Consider the following 12,915-nt stretch of genomic DNA (forward strand, 5'->3'; position numbering starts at 1 on the left):
AAATCTAAACTCTATATATTTCTTTTTACTAAGGAAAGTTGTTTTTCTTTCTGAAGGTAATATGTACACATGAAAAATTCGTGTTCACAGAAAAGTAAATGGAAGGGGGAAAAAATCCATCTTAAGTCGTCTAACTCAAACTTTAACCACTGTTAACCTTAGGCAACCGAAGTCATGTGCACAAGTGTTGGAATGCTGCAAAACGTCACCGGCGTGATCTCTAAACCAAGACTGAGCACAGGACTTCATCTGGCTCTGTTTTTTGGAGGCTGGAATTCTTTGGGGGTCCCCAGCCGAGTCAGCAGCACTCTGGAGAATGAGCTAGATTCTCTGGTCTCTGTTAGGCCTCCTGATGAGGACAAACAGGTTTGAGGGCAAAGGCCATCTGCTACTGGAAGGGGTGGTGACACCCCAAGTTCCAGTCCTTAAGGGGAAGGGGGTTTGAAAAGAGGACATAAGCCCCTGGAAATATCAGTGTACATGGACACCACGAGGCAACTGAGACTTTGAATATCCATGACTTGCTTTGGCTCCAATGGGGTGGTGATGGTGGGAGGCCAATCCTAAGTCCTGGCTTGTGATTGGAGAAGAGACTCCAGTGGGCTATGAAAGTGACAAGGCCCAGCTGGGCCCCTGCAGCCCTTAGAGATCCTGTCTTACTGCAGACCCTGTTTGCTCTTACCCTTGTTCTCCAAGAGCAAATGGATACATTTTAGGCTTGGGGTCTGCCCTGACATTGAAGCACTCGTGACATGTGTGGGTGAGAGGCTTGGCTTACTAGGGTACTTTGGGCCACACTATAAACTAAGGGAAGAACTGAGACTAACTTATGAATAGAAATAATAACTGAGAGTTGCTTCACAAGTTACTCAAAGAAATCTGGAAAGCAAAAAAGCAGTCCTGGGCAAGAATGTTAAACATGCTGTGGACCAGATGTAAGGGCTAAAAGAGTTTCTTTTAGGGATTGTTTAGGACACTTCCCAGGAATTGTAGCCTGTGCATCCCATAAGCTCTGTATGAACAACTTGGAAAGAACCATGGCAACCTAGAAAATTTCACTTGTCCTGCTTACAATTCCAGGCTGAGCGTTGATAGATTTTATGTAGGAGTGGCAAAAGTCCACTTGTCATGTCCTAAACCTCCAAATTACCACCCACCCCCTGCCTCTGCTTTCTCCCGAGCAATGGGGAAATTCACTTTTGAGGGTGGTTCCTGCTTGCAAGAGCTGATATCAGCTTTTGTCAGAGGATTCTGGACAGCCCAGGTTTGCACGAGAAACACACATACACACACACACCCAGAGTCTCCTGCATTCAGAACTGGTGATCACTCAGAAATGTTGCCATGTGAAATCCACCTTCACACTGAAAAAAGAAAAGGAAATGCAGGTGAATGGTGAGAATAAAATTATGGAGGTTGCTTAAACTACTTGAGAGCAAGTAACATTCAAGGCATTTTAAGGATATTCTTTGCATAAAATAAAATGTACTGGTTACAAGAATTCAAAAGTTTAAAGCAGCTCCTCAATGACTTGAGTTGTCAACACATCTCGCGGAGAAATTCTAGACAAGTGATATTCTGGATAACTGGTTTATGAAAATTCAAACAAATTGAGTACCCTCTCACCTTAGTAATCACTCTGGAGGTTTTATGGGAGAGGGCTGACTTAGAGACTCATTACTGACCTGTCCAACAGAATAGCAATGCCCTTAAAATTACTGAGGGGGCCGGACACTGATTGCCCCTCCTCTGAGCTTTCTGTGTAGTCGATGTATTCAATTTTCTTCCCCTCTTGACCACCTCTGTTCTCCATTGCCATTTCCTTTGATTGACAATGTGTTTCTAATCTAAATTGTCATTTCAATCTCTGTAGTCATAACTATCTAAAATTTGGTTCCTTTGTTTTCTCTTTTTTCCCCCCTTAATTGCTGTATTTTGGGCTTCCGTTTCCTCATCTGTAAAATGGGGACAATAGTAGTACCTATCTTATGTGGTTGTTACATGGATTACTTATGTAAACTGTAAAGCAGAACATGGGGCTGTCATTTGATAAGTACAGGGGCTGTCATTTGATAAGTTCTCAATAAATATTAGTTGTCAATGTTGTTTGATGTTACTAGTATATAATTATTATGACATCTATTTCCTCCTGCTCTTCTTGATTTGGATGCTGGCAGAGTTTCACTTTATAGGCATTGACAGTCAGTGAAGCCCCCCCTTTCTTTTGGTTAGCAAGATAACCAAATCGCAGCGAATTTCCTGCTTTTGGCTATTTGGGGATATTTTCATTGCTGCTGATGCCTGAAGGACTCTCTGATTACTTCTAGGTTTGTGGGTTTTCTTGGCAGTTGAATTGAATTAAATTGAATTGAGAGATTAAGTGTCTGAGTGCTGAATAATGAGAGTGTCCCTGAATTTGAAAATAATAATAAAAGTATATTTCATTAAGAATTTTAATAGTCTGGACTTTCCAGTAATTCGCTTTTGCCTTATTTCCAGGGTAAGAATGGGACAGGCATGAAGGGAAGCAAGTGCAAGGGCCCTGAGGTGAGATTATGTTCAAGAACATATGGGAGGAACTAAGACACCCACATTTTCAAAAGGATGGGGAGGGATTTGAGATATCTACAAGGCCATAGTTAAGCAGATTTGGAACTCAGATTTGGAAGAGTGAATGTTCCAGATGACAATAAATCACACATTTATGTTTACATTTATGTTTTAAAATAGGCCAAGATCAGCGAGAAGGTTTTATCTCATTCGTCAAATCCAGCTGATTTGAAGTGGCTGTTTGGAGCTCGCTGTGTAGCAGCGAGTGCATGTCAGCTGAGTGCTGTGATCATTTAGTTGTGTGTCTGTATGTGGGTGGGTAGGATGGAAGGGAGGCCTCGTATTTGCCATCCTGGAAGTAGGATGGTCTCAAGAGAAGGCATTTATGTTATATTCAGGTTTCCAAGAGATCTCTTTGTTAGCTGACACTGGAATATGAGCTGGGGGGACATAAGTACCTACAGTTATTCCTGTCCTTTCAGCCCTGACTGTGTCCACCCCACCCTGATCTGGCCACCACACACACCTGCACCCTGTAGTTGGACAGCCAGAGTGAAGAGGGAGAAAAAAGGGCAGAGGAAGATCAGAGAGGTGCTCAAGAAATACTTGCCTCCCCCCAAATTTCTTGGGAAGGAGACTCAAGCAAGAAAGTTGAATTCTTATTGTTAATTAGAAAATGAAGTGAATTCTTGAAACAGGGATCCATACCTAAGTCTGCTGGGGATGGGTGGTGTTTACCCAGGCACACACCTCTTGAGAAGAGGTAAGAGTGGTTGACCAGTTAGCTTCTCTGGTCGGTCCTAGGAACTTGGAGGCTGAGGTCAGCTGAAGAGTGGGCCTGGGATGATTTACCCAATGTAGTTTCAGTGCCCTAGTCACTAGGGTTGGTTTTCTTCTTACAGGCCTCTAAAACCTCCAATAATAAAACCCCTCCCATCAATGACCCAAAAGCTACTCTTGGTAGTTTTAGGAGCCAAGGCTTGGCTGGGTTAAGTACTCAGCCTTCAAACAAAAAGGGGACTGAGGTGGGTCAAGCAAGGCGGTGGCCAGATGGAGAAAGAGCTGGATAGAAAAATCAGAAAGAAGAGGGAGACAAAGATGCTAAAATTTGCTTAAGTCCATAAGAATGTGGGAAAAGAACATAAAGATTTGGGTAAAGTAACTCATCTTCAGTGCAGCTGAGGGCTCCAGTGGGCATGGAGGCTGGGAAGATGGCCCTCATGCCTTTGCAGAGATCTGCCACCAGGGGGCGCTCTAGTTCACAGCAATGTCCTGTGCTGCTAGAACCTGGGCGGGAGGCATTCTGGGAAAGGAGGGGCAAAGACTTCATTAAAAAGAACCCAGTAAAGTACTTTGGTTGAGTCTGTGCTTCCCAGCGAGGAGGTTCTGTTTTCTAAATGCCATCAGCAGCACTGTTTGTCTCTTCAGTGGGTCCTGAAGAGAGGGTTTGACTACGCTGGTGGAGTTGATCTGCAAAGAGCCCAGCTGGGTTTTAAGTGGAGACACATCGAACATGACCTCCCTTTCCTGCTCTACCCTGCCGGCATCCTTTTCCCACTCTTCCCCCGCCACTGATCCAAATCTGCTGCCAGGCATTGTTATTTCAAGTTTTATTTTTCACTGGAAAATAATTTTTAATTGAGATCCTATCAGCTCTAAAATCTGCTCCTGGCATTAAGCTCCTCCTTCCTTTGTAGTCTGGTCTTTCTTAAATGGTAACCACTAGACAGGTTTAGTCAGGTTTGAGCAGGTAGGGAGTTCTGTGCCCCCTTCTCCCCTGCCCAAGGTGGCTGCTTGCTCTTTCCTCAGTTATAGTGCTGCCTGGAAGGAACCATGTCTGAGAATTAGGGCTCTCTGCCAGACCAGAAACAATTTCAAAGCAAAAGTTCGACTCTCTCGCACCAGGACATTGTGGGGGCACTGGGTACTTTTATTTTTCTGGGTTCCTTTGTCAGGATGGTGGGGTTGGGTGGCCTGGGTGAGCTCAAAGCCCAGCTAACCTGCATTCTTTAACTCCTCCCACCACCACCACCCCCCCCCTCACTGCCCCGGCACAGTCACAGGGCTGCCCTGCTGGACAAGGGCAGAGAAGGCTAGGTTCCCAGGCCGTGTAGGGTCCCAAGAGTATGAGACCTCGGACACCTTGTGGTGCCCATTTCTCAGCTTCAGGCCCAGTGTCTTTCCCATGTAGCTGCCTATTAGGCATTTGTAGACTTAATTTTTCAGGTGGGCCTTAGGAACATCTGTGATCTAATAATCACAGTTAAATGTCTTGTTAGTTTTAGACCTGAGAAGAGTTATGTATCAGTCAGAGTCAGTTAGGACACAGAAGCCACCCCAGTTACTTGAACAGTGAGAATTTAATATAAAGAATAGTTAACTAGGCATCACATTGCTAATTACATCACTGAAGAGGCAGGAAGAGAACACTAAGTTATCACATATGTAGCAGTTGCAAGAAGCTCTACCACACATGGGGCTCTGGGGACAAAGGGAAGATGTTGGAACTATAAAAATTAGAACCTTGGAGGAGAGGCCTAGGGAACCCAGGCCCCTGACCTTGGAGGATGGGGCACGGCCAGCTGGTTTGAGTGTCTCTGAAGTGGACAGGGGTAGCTGGCTCTGTGGTGTGGAGAAGATGCAAAGTGGATTCTGCTGCTCTCAGGGGAAGGCATCATTACTACCAGGGTGAGGAAGCATTGCGGGGGCATCCCTTAGAGCAACACGGAGGAGTAAAGAAGCCCAAAGAAGCAAACTTCTAGGACGAGGTGAATCCCTTCTTCTACTCTCCTGACCTAGCAGAGCCTAACCTGGAAGCATCTGGAAAACAGAAATGTGGTTCGCAGAGTCCTGGCCCCAGCATGACAAGGCTGAGTTTAGAGCTCAGAGAGAACAGCCTAAAAAAGGGTACAGTGGGCTTCCCAGGTGGCACAGTGATTGAGAGTCCGCCTGCCGATGCGGGGGACACGGGTTCGTGACCCGGTCCGGGAAGATCCCACGTGCCGCGGAGCGGCTGGGCCCGTGAGCCATGGCCGCTGAGCGCGTCCGGAGCCTGTGCTCTGCAACGGGAGAGGCCACAACGGTGAGAGGCCCGCGTACCGCAAAAAAAAAAAAAAAAAAGACTGGAATAGCAGAGGGGGGTCAGGAGTGGGCAAGATGGGAGAGGGACTCAACCAGAATTTTTCTTTTTCGTTTCCTTTTTTTATTGCTGACACTTCAAGACCAACAGGTTTGATGATCAACCACTAAGATGTCAGACTGGCTGCCTGGGGCCAGGAGGCTTATGTGGGTTCCTGCACTGTAAGAAGGCCCCATTCTTTTTTTTTTTTTTTTTTTGCAGTCCGCGGGCCGCTCACTGCTGTGGCCTCTCCCGTTGCGGAGCACAGGCTCCGGACGCGCAGGCTCAGCGGCCATGGCTCACGGGCCCAGCCGCTCCGTGGCATGTGGGATCTTCCCGGACCGGGGCACGAACCCGTGTCCCCCGCATCGGCAGACGGACTCTCAACCACTGTGCCACCAGGGAAGCCCGACGGCCCCCATGCTTGACCATCAACCTAGAGAAAGTTCCGTGGAAGCCGGCAAGGCACTGAGGTCTCTCAGGGCTGCTCTCCAAAGCTGGGAAGGCCATGGGAAATACTGCAGACAGGAGAGGGCCGCCCTCTTGTGGAAACCTGTGGTTCTGCAGGAGGGTGTTGTGACCTGTGGTCGGCTGGCGACTTCACCTTCCCATCTTGGACTCCAGGAAGGACCAGCTGGGAAAGGTCAATTTGATCCCCTGATGCGGATGAGAGGAGCGCTGACCACTGATTCATGGTGACGATGCCTTCCTTCAAGAGGAATAAAAGTCTCATTACTGAGATCTGGATCTACTGCCCAAAGAACCTAATGGCCTGTTTGTCCAGGTGTAGACACTCAAAACTGAGAGACAAGGCCATCTCACACAGACGTCTGCTTTGGGTCTTGGAGCATCTTTTAAAACAGAGGTTGGCAGGCTTTTTCTCTAAAGGGCCAGATAGTAAATACTTCAGGCTTGCGACTATACTGTCTCTGTCTCAGCTACTCACTTCCACCATCGTACTGTGAGAGCAGCCGTTGCCAGTCACCGAATGAGAGAGCAGATTGTGTTCTGATACAATTTTATTAGGGAAACCGAAATTTAAGTTTCATATAATTTTCACATGCCACAAAATATTATTCTCCTTTGGATTTTATGAAATTATTAAAAAATGTTAAAACCATTCTTAGTTTGCAAGGCTTACAGAAATAGGCAGTGAGCTGGGTTGGGCCCATGGCTAGAGCTGATGGGCCCTAGATTTACAGTCACAAGTCAGTCATTGGGTGGCGCCATTGTGAGCTAAACTCACTGAGGCAGCTTCTGTGTTACCTTGCAATTCTAGGAAGTAGCCGTGTACCAACAGGATCCGGCTCCTGGGGTTCCATGGGCCATGGGGCCAGCCATCTCTTGGTCCCCTGTTGAGAGGTTTGAGGGGGTGTCCGTTGGAGAGACTCTAAATTTTACCCTTTTCCTAACTAGACTGAGATCCTTGTTCTCATTGAAATGTGTCTCTGGGTTCTAACAAATTAAGGTGTTAACAAAGCAGAACCTAATAATAGTTTGAGGAGTGCCACAGTACTCAATTTCCTCATTGATAAGAAGAATCACACCTGGATATCTTTAAACAAAATACCCCTTAACCAAAAATATGGGTTTAATGACAATGTGATTTTTATATGGTTTACCAGGAACTCAATCCTTTTGAAAAGCAAGCTGCACCTGTACTGTAACTTGCATTAAATGTGTGGTTTTGTTTTGCGGCTATTGAAACCTACAAGTTGGAGATTTAAATGGAGACAGGATGAATATGAAGAGCTTTGAAGGGTTTAAAAGGATTTCTTGGTGGAAAAAAAAGTTTCGAGCAGTTGTTACCTTTTAGGTAACAAAGGGCAGAGTTAAGGATCTGTATTTGTGTTTTCTTTGATGTACTTACGTAAAGCAACTCGGGAAGGATACAGAAAAACTGAATATCTGATAGATGTTGGGGAGAACTGTGGGAAGGGTGTGGAAGGGCAGCCTCCCTGCATCTGTTTTTATTCCCTGATTTTTGAACCCCATCAACATCTGCCTTTTCCATTCTTCCTCCCCACCTGTCAGCAGGGCCTGACTCTGCCAGGCTCTGAGGACTCAGAGCTCCATAGGACACAGATGTGTGTGTCTCCAGTGAAGGAGGCAGGCATCTAAAGAAAAACTAGTCATGTCATATAATAAACGGGAAACAGCCTGTGAAGGGACCCAGAGGAAGTGCTAATTACCTGTCGGAGAGCATCAGAAGTAGCTATTCAACAGGCCAGAGAAGAAAGCTGGGCGGAGGTGCTCCTGACCGAGGACACAGCCTGCACCCAAGCACAGGGATGTGCTGGGGTGATGTCCGGGCAATGTCTGTCTGAGGCACTGGTGGAAGCAGAGAGTTAGTGCATGGAGTCCAGTGGGAGAGGAGAGAAGAGAGCAAGGCAGAGGGAGAGATAATGCTAGAAAAGTTGATTGGGGCCAGAGAAGAAAAACCTCGAGACTTTTCTTGGGATGGGGGATGCATCAGAGGACTCCGCGTGTATGTCTGAACACCAGTGATGACGGCATGCGGCAGCAGCTGCAGCCCGGAGGTGCCCTCATCTTTGAGGTGGGAGGTGGGACTCGCTGAGCCCGGCGACCCTTCCTTCCAGGGCTGACTTTTCATGACTAGGTCAGTGCTTCTTCTGTTTATGTGATTGCCAACCCTGTCAGCTGAGGCTCTGCCAGGTGCACGCAGAGCCCTCTTGTTAACGCCCTACCTTCGCAGGGCGTGAGAAATACTACCTGCCCTGGGGCTCCGAGGAGAAGATGCAGCCCGGGGTGAAGCCACTTTCTTGTGCCTGGGAGCGAGTCAGTGATGCAACCGAAGCCCACTACCCATTGGGAAGAAAGATGAGACGCTGAAGAAACTCCAAACTCTGATGGCTGTGCTCCGCCCTCCCCACCCTGCCCAGATGTTCTGGGAGAGGCTGGCTGAACTTTGGGGGCACACCCATCCATGTTCCTGGCAAGCATGGCAGCCCGGGGTGTTTGCACTACCTGGCTTTGAGCTGCTGCTGGCCCAGAACCAGGACAGGGTGGCTTAGTCCTGGTGAGGACCCTGGGCTGCCTGGAATGTGTCCGGCACCCGCAGGTAGGTGCCCTGCTGTCGCCGCAAGGATCCGAGGCCAAGGTTTGTCCTTGAAACTTGGCAGCTCCAAAGAGGGGCAGCGTTATTTTTCAGGCTGACGTTTAGGGTGGGTCTTACTCCACTCACATATGAAATCAGTGAGATAATGAATGTGAAAACATTTTGAAAAGTCACCAAACTTCTTACTGCACCCCATCCAGCTGGTTTTCCTCCTGCATTTCCCACTTCTGTCTCACCATTACCCCAAGCTTCTTTGATTCCTTTTCTCCTTCCTTCCTCCTCACCTCACAATTAAACAGACACTGAGCTTTTCTGACTTGGCTTCTGAGATGTCTTTTACATTCATCCCCCCACCTTGATTTCAGGTCTGCTGCCCCGGTCCATGCCCTGGATTTCTTACTTATACTAGAGTAGTAAAGGGCATCTGTCTACCTCCCTTTTCTTCTTCCTTTGAATTATCAGCCACACTGCTACCAGATTTAGTCATCTTAGACCATATGCCTAAGTATTTTACTCCTCCAGTCCCAAACTTTCAAAGGCTGTTACCTACAGAGTAAGAAATTCTAAGGTCCGGTATGCAGCCCTCCTGGCTTGCCTCACTTGCCTGTGTTCACAGAGATCTTCCAACTCACCTTGGCTTTTTGGCCTTTGTGCTTTCACTCAGGCCCTGCCATCTGCCTGGAATGCCTTCATTTTCAATAACCTCCTGACAAATTTCCCCTCCACTCTTTAAGGTTCAAAAAGGATTGTAGATAAATTATTTACGGGATAAGAAAGGTGGAAATGACTATAGTTTAGATGCATCAAATAATCTTTCTTTTTAATGGTCTTGTTAACGTATTCACGCAGGAAATATTCATTTTCTGCAAGAAACTGTGCTGAAGATTGGGGTGGAAAGTTTCACTGTTTACCCACTTGGGCACAGGGATCTAGAGCTATGAGGATTAAGGTTACAAACAAACCCACAATCACAACTCTAATACTGGTGCAAAAATATCTGTAGAGTAGCTGTTTCCCTTTTTGCTCTAGCTACCAGGAAGCTCAAAGGCAAATCTGACTCTCAGTATTCATTTGCTCATTCAGACAGTCACACATAACAGGTGCCAAGAATGTACTCAGAACAATGTCAGATCAAACTAGGTGAGCAACACATAGACATAGCTGCTGCCGGCAAGATGTAACCATTAACTCATATTCAGCATATCTGCATTATCCATTTTCTCTATTCCCAGTCTTGTAGTTCTATTTTATTTGTTTGTTGTATACAGCTTCAGTTTTATGTTAAATTCTTTTTGGAAAAAGAGAGATACAATCAGTATATAAAGGTAAAAATGTTCCAGCACTGTTAATGAGGTCACGGATTTGATCTCTATTGCCATGAGCTATATAGTTTTGTTCTTTTATTATAGACTTTCTCCTAAAGCCAACTAGACATATAAATATAATTGATACACAGTTAGATGTGATCAGAGCAATTTTGTAGGGCTTTACTTTTCTCTGTTTCGCCTTGTAAACTCAGAGTGACATTTAACATTCTATCACGATCAAAATATTAGCCCTGGGTTATTATTTTGGGGGTGATTTGCTTTTCTGTTCCCAGTATATAATTTTAATTTTTATAAAATCCATTTCAATATTGATAGTATTCATATGCAACCTCAAATCTTTTTTGGAAACCACATGGGATATATTGTATAAATAAATTAACAGTTCAATAAACAGGGCATATTCATCAGAAGAAATGAGAGGGTATGTAGGCTAAGGGGTAAGGGGTGTCCTCAGTGTTCTGGCAGCAGCCACTCTGGCTTCATATCCTTGATGGGTGAAGATGCAGGTGGGGTCCCTTCCTTGCTGAAAATACCTGTAAGTAGCTGGAGTCTTACTCCTGGGTTGGTGGAGGCGGTCTCTGCACCTGCTTATTGCAGAGCTGCCTCTGGGCATTGCCTGCCTGAGGGGCTTGTTCAGAGCTGTTGTACCCTAGCACTGGACACCCCAGTGCTGCAAAAGGCTTTAGCCAGGCCCCCCAGCTGTTCCCCTGGGCCTCGAGTGCAGGGCTGTCCTCCCAATCCACATCCACGTTCACCGTTCACTGCACACAGCTGAGGTGAGGCGGGCAGGGGAACCAGGCGCAGGATGCTAACAGACCTGTCTCTTCACAGATCCTTCTCTATTTAGGAGCCTGGGGAGTTTACTCCTTGTAACCCGTCCCCCATTACAGCCAAGTTCCTGGTACCTAGTGTGAAGTATCATATGTAGATGTCAAGAGGGGGCTTGTCAGAGCCCAGGAGTGAGAGGCTTATGCAGGAAGCCTGCAGTCTGGGGGCTTGCTAGGGGCATGTGGGATTGTTCCAAACGAAATCCCTTCTCCGATTGTAGGTGGAACTGAGAGCCAGATAGCACCTGAACTTCCCTCAGTGCCAAAGGCTGTCTTCAATTGAATTCAGTATTCAGTTCACTTTAATTCCAGTCATATTCTTTGGATACCGCTGCCTAAGTGCTAGGTACTAGGGCCACAGATGTATATAAAACACAGTCCTAGAGATGCTTATTGTCTGATGATGGTGATGATGATGGCAACTGAAATTCATTGAACTCTTACTACGTGCCTATTACTTAGGTTGTATGTAGGTGTCATTTAACACACAGAGAAACAACTCAATTATTTTATCAGTTTATTAAATGGGGAAACTGAGGATTGGCGAGATGAAGAAACTTTGCCCGAGGTCATCATAAGTGGCAGAGCCAAGGCTCAGTCTCAGGTCTGTGTGACCCCAGGACTCATCCTGTGACCACCCTTGCATCCTCCCAACCAGAGGGCACAGCCTACCCCAGGCACAGAAATGCCTCAATTACCCAGTGACAACTGTTGTCATTAGACACATGGGCTCTGTCTAAATTCTGGCATGGCTCCTGTTCGCTCATGAGAACAGGGCAAAGGTAAGATAATTTTCCTGGAGAAACTATATCTGCTCATTCATGGGGAGGTTAAAGCGAGACAGAGAGGCTATCTGAACTTCAGGTTAACCAGCCAGATAGTTAGACGCTTCACATCCGTCATCGCTATTAACTCTTGAGGAATATTTTATTCCTTTCCTTGTACAGGAAAGGAAACTGGAAAATGGAGAGGTTGGGTGATTTAAGATTAAACCATTTACAAATGTCCCAGCGGGGACTTGAACTCAGACCTCTCTGTTCTCAAAGCCCAGGCATGTTCATTCCAGTACACCCAGTTACGCCATGGAGTAGACTAAAACTTTAGGGCGTTCTCCATGGAGTCAACACATATTCATTGGGTCTCTTTGGTATGTAAAGCATCTTGCTGGGCACAGGAGAATCACAGATGAATCCGACATGGATCCTTTCCCGAAGGAGCTCACAGTCCAAGTGGGCACATAGATGATTCGACTACAAGATCCAAAGAATGCGGTGCTTTAAATGGTGCCTTTGTTAGCCAGGACGAGTCTCCTCCGTGCCTCGGGCTGTCCTTGTCATGTTGGTGGGAGAATCTGGCTTAGGCATCGCCTGATTTCCCTCCTTTTCAAGCAGCTGGTCTGGGATACCCCCTTTCACCCCAGAAATCCCCAAGGCACCTTGTCCTCCAGTTCCTTTGAGAGATCTGAATGTCAACGCAGGGCCAGGAGGTTCCCGGGAAAAGAATCCAGAGGTCAGGAGAGTTTGTATTCCCAGTGTGTCCCCCACCACACGAGTCTTTAGCCGCCCCCGTTAGCGTACTGCCTTCTCTGTCTAGGCAGTAATGTGTCTGCTTTTTTTCCTCTCGCTTGAAATGCACTTTGACATTTTTTAACAAATAACACAATTTTCCCTTTGTGTTTCCCTTAATAAAACACAGAAATGAGAGCAAGAAAAGGAAAGTAAAAAAACATGTTCCTGTCATCTCCACTCTGTAGCAGGACGTCTTTCTCCCTCACTTTCTGTCTCCCTCCCACCAAGCATCGGTCGTCCCACCCCTCTCCCCACATCTCAGCCACAAAGATTCACGAGTCTGATGGTGTCGCCTCTCCGTTTTCTGCCATAGAAAAGGGGTAGCTCCGCAGCTGGTCTATATGTCTCGCCTGCATCTTCCACAGATCGCTACTTGACTGGAGACAGATGATGGGAGAGAACTTGAACGGGATCAGGGAGCCTCCCACTTGAAGAAGTACCCCCC

Source organism: Lipotes vexillifer, unplaced genomic scaffold (genome assembly GCF_000442215.2).
Source record: "Lipotes vexillifer unplaced genomic scaffold, Lipotes_vexillifer_v1.1 scaffold1048, whole genome shotgun sequence".
NCBI classification, from domain to species: Eukaryota; Metazoa; Chordata; class Mammalia; order Artiodactyla; family Lipotidae; genus Lipotes; species Lipotes vexillifer.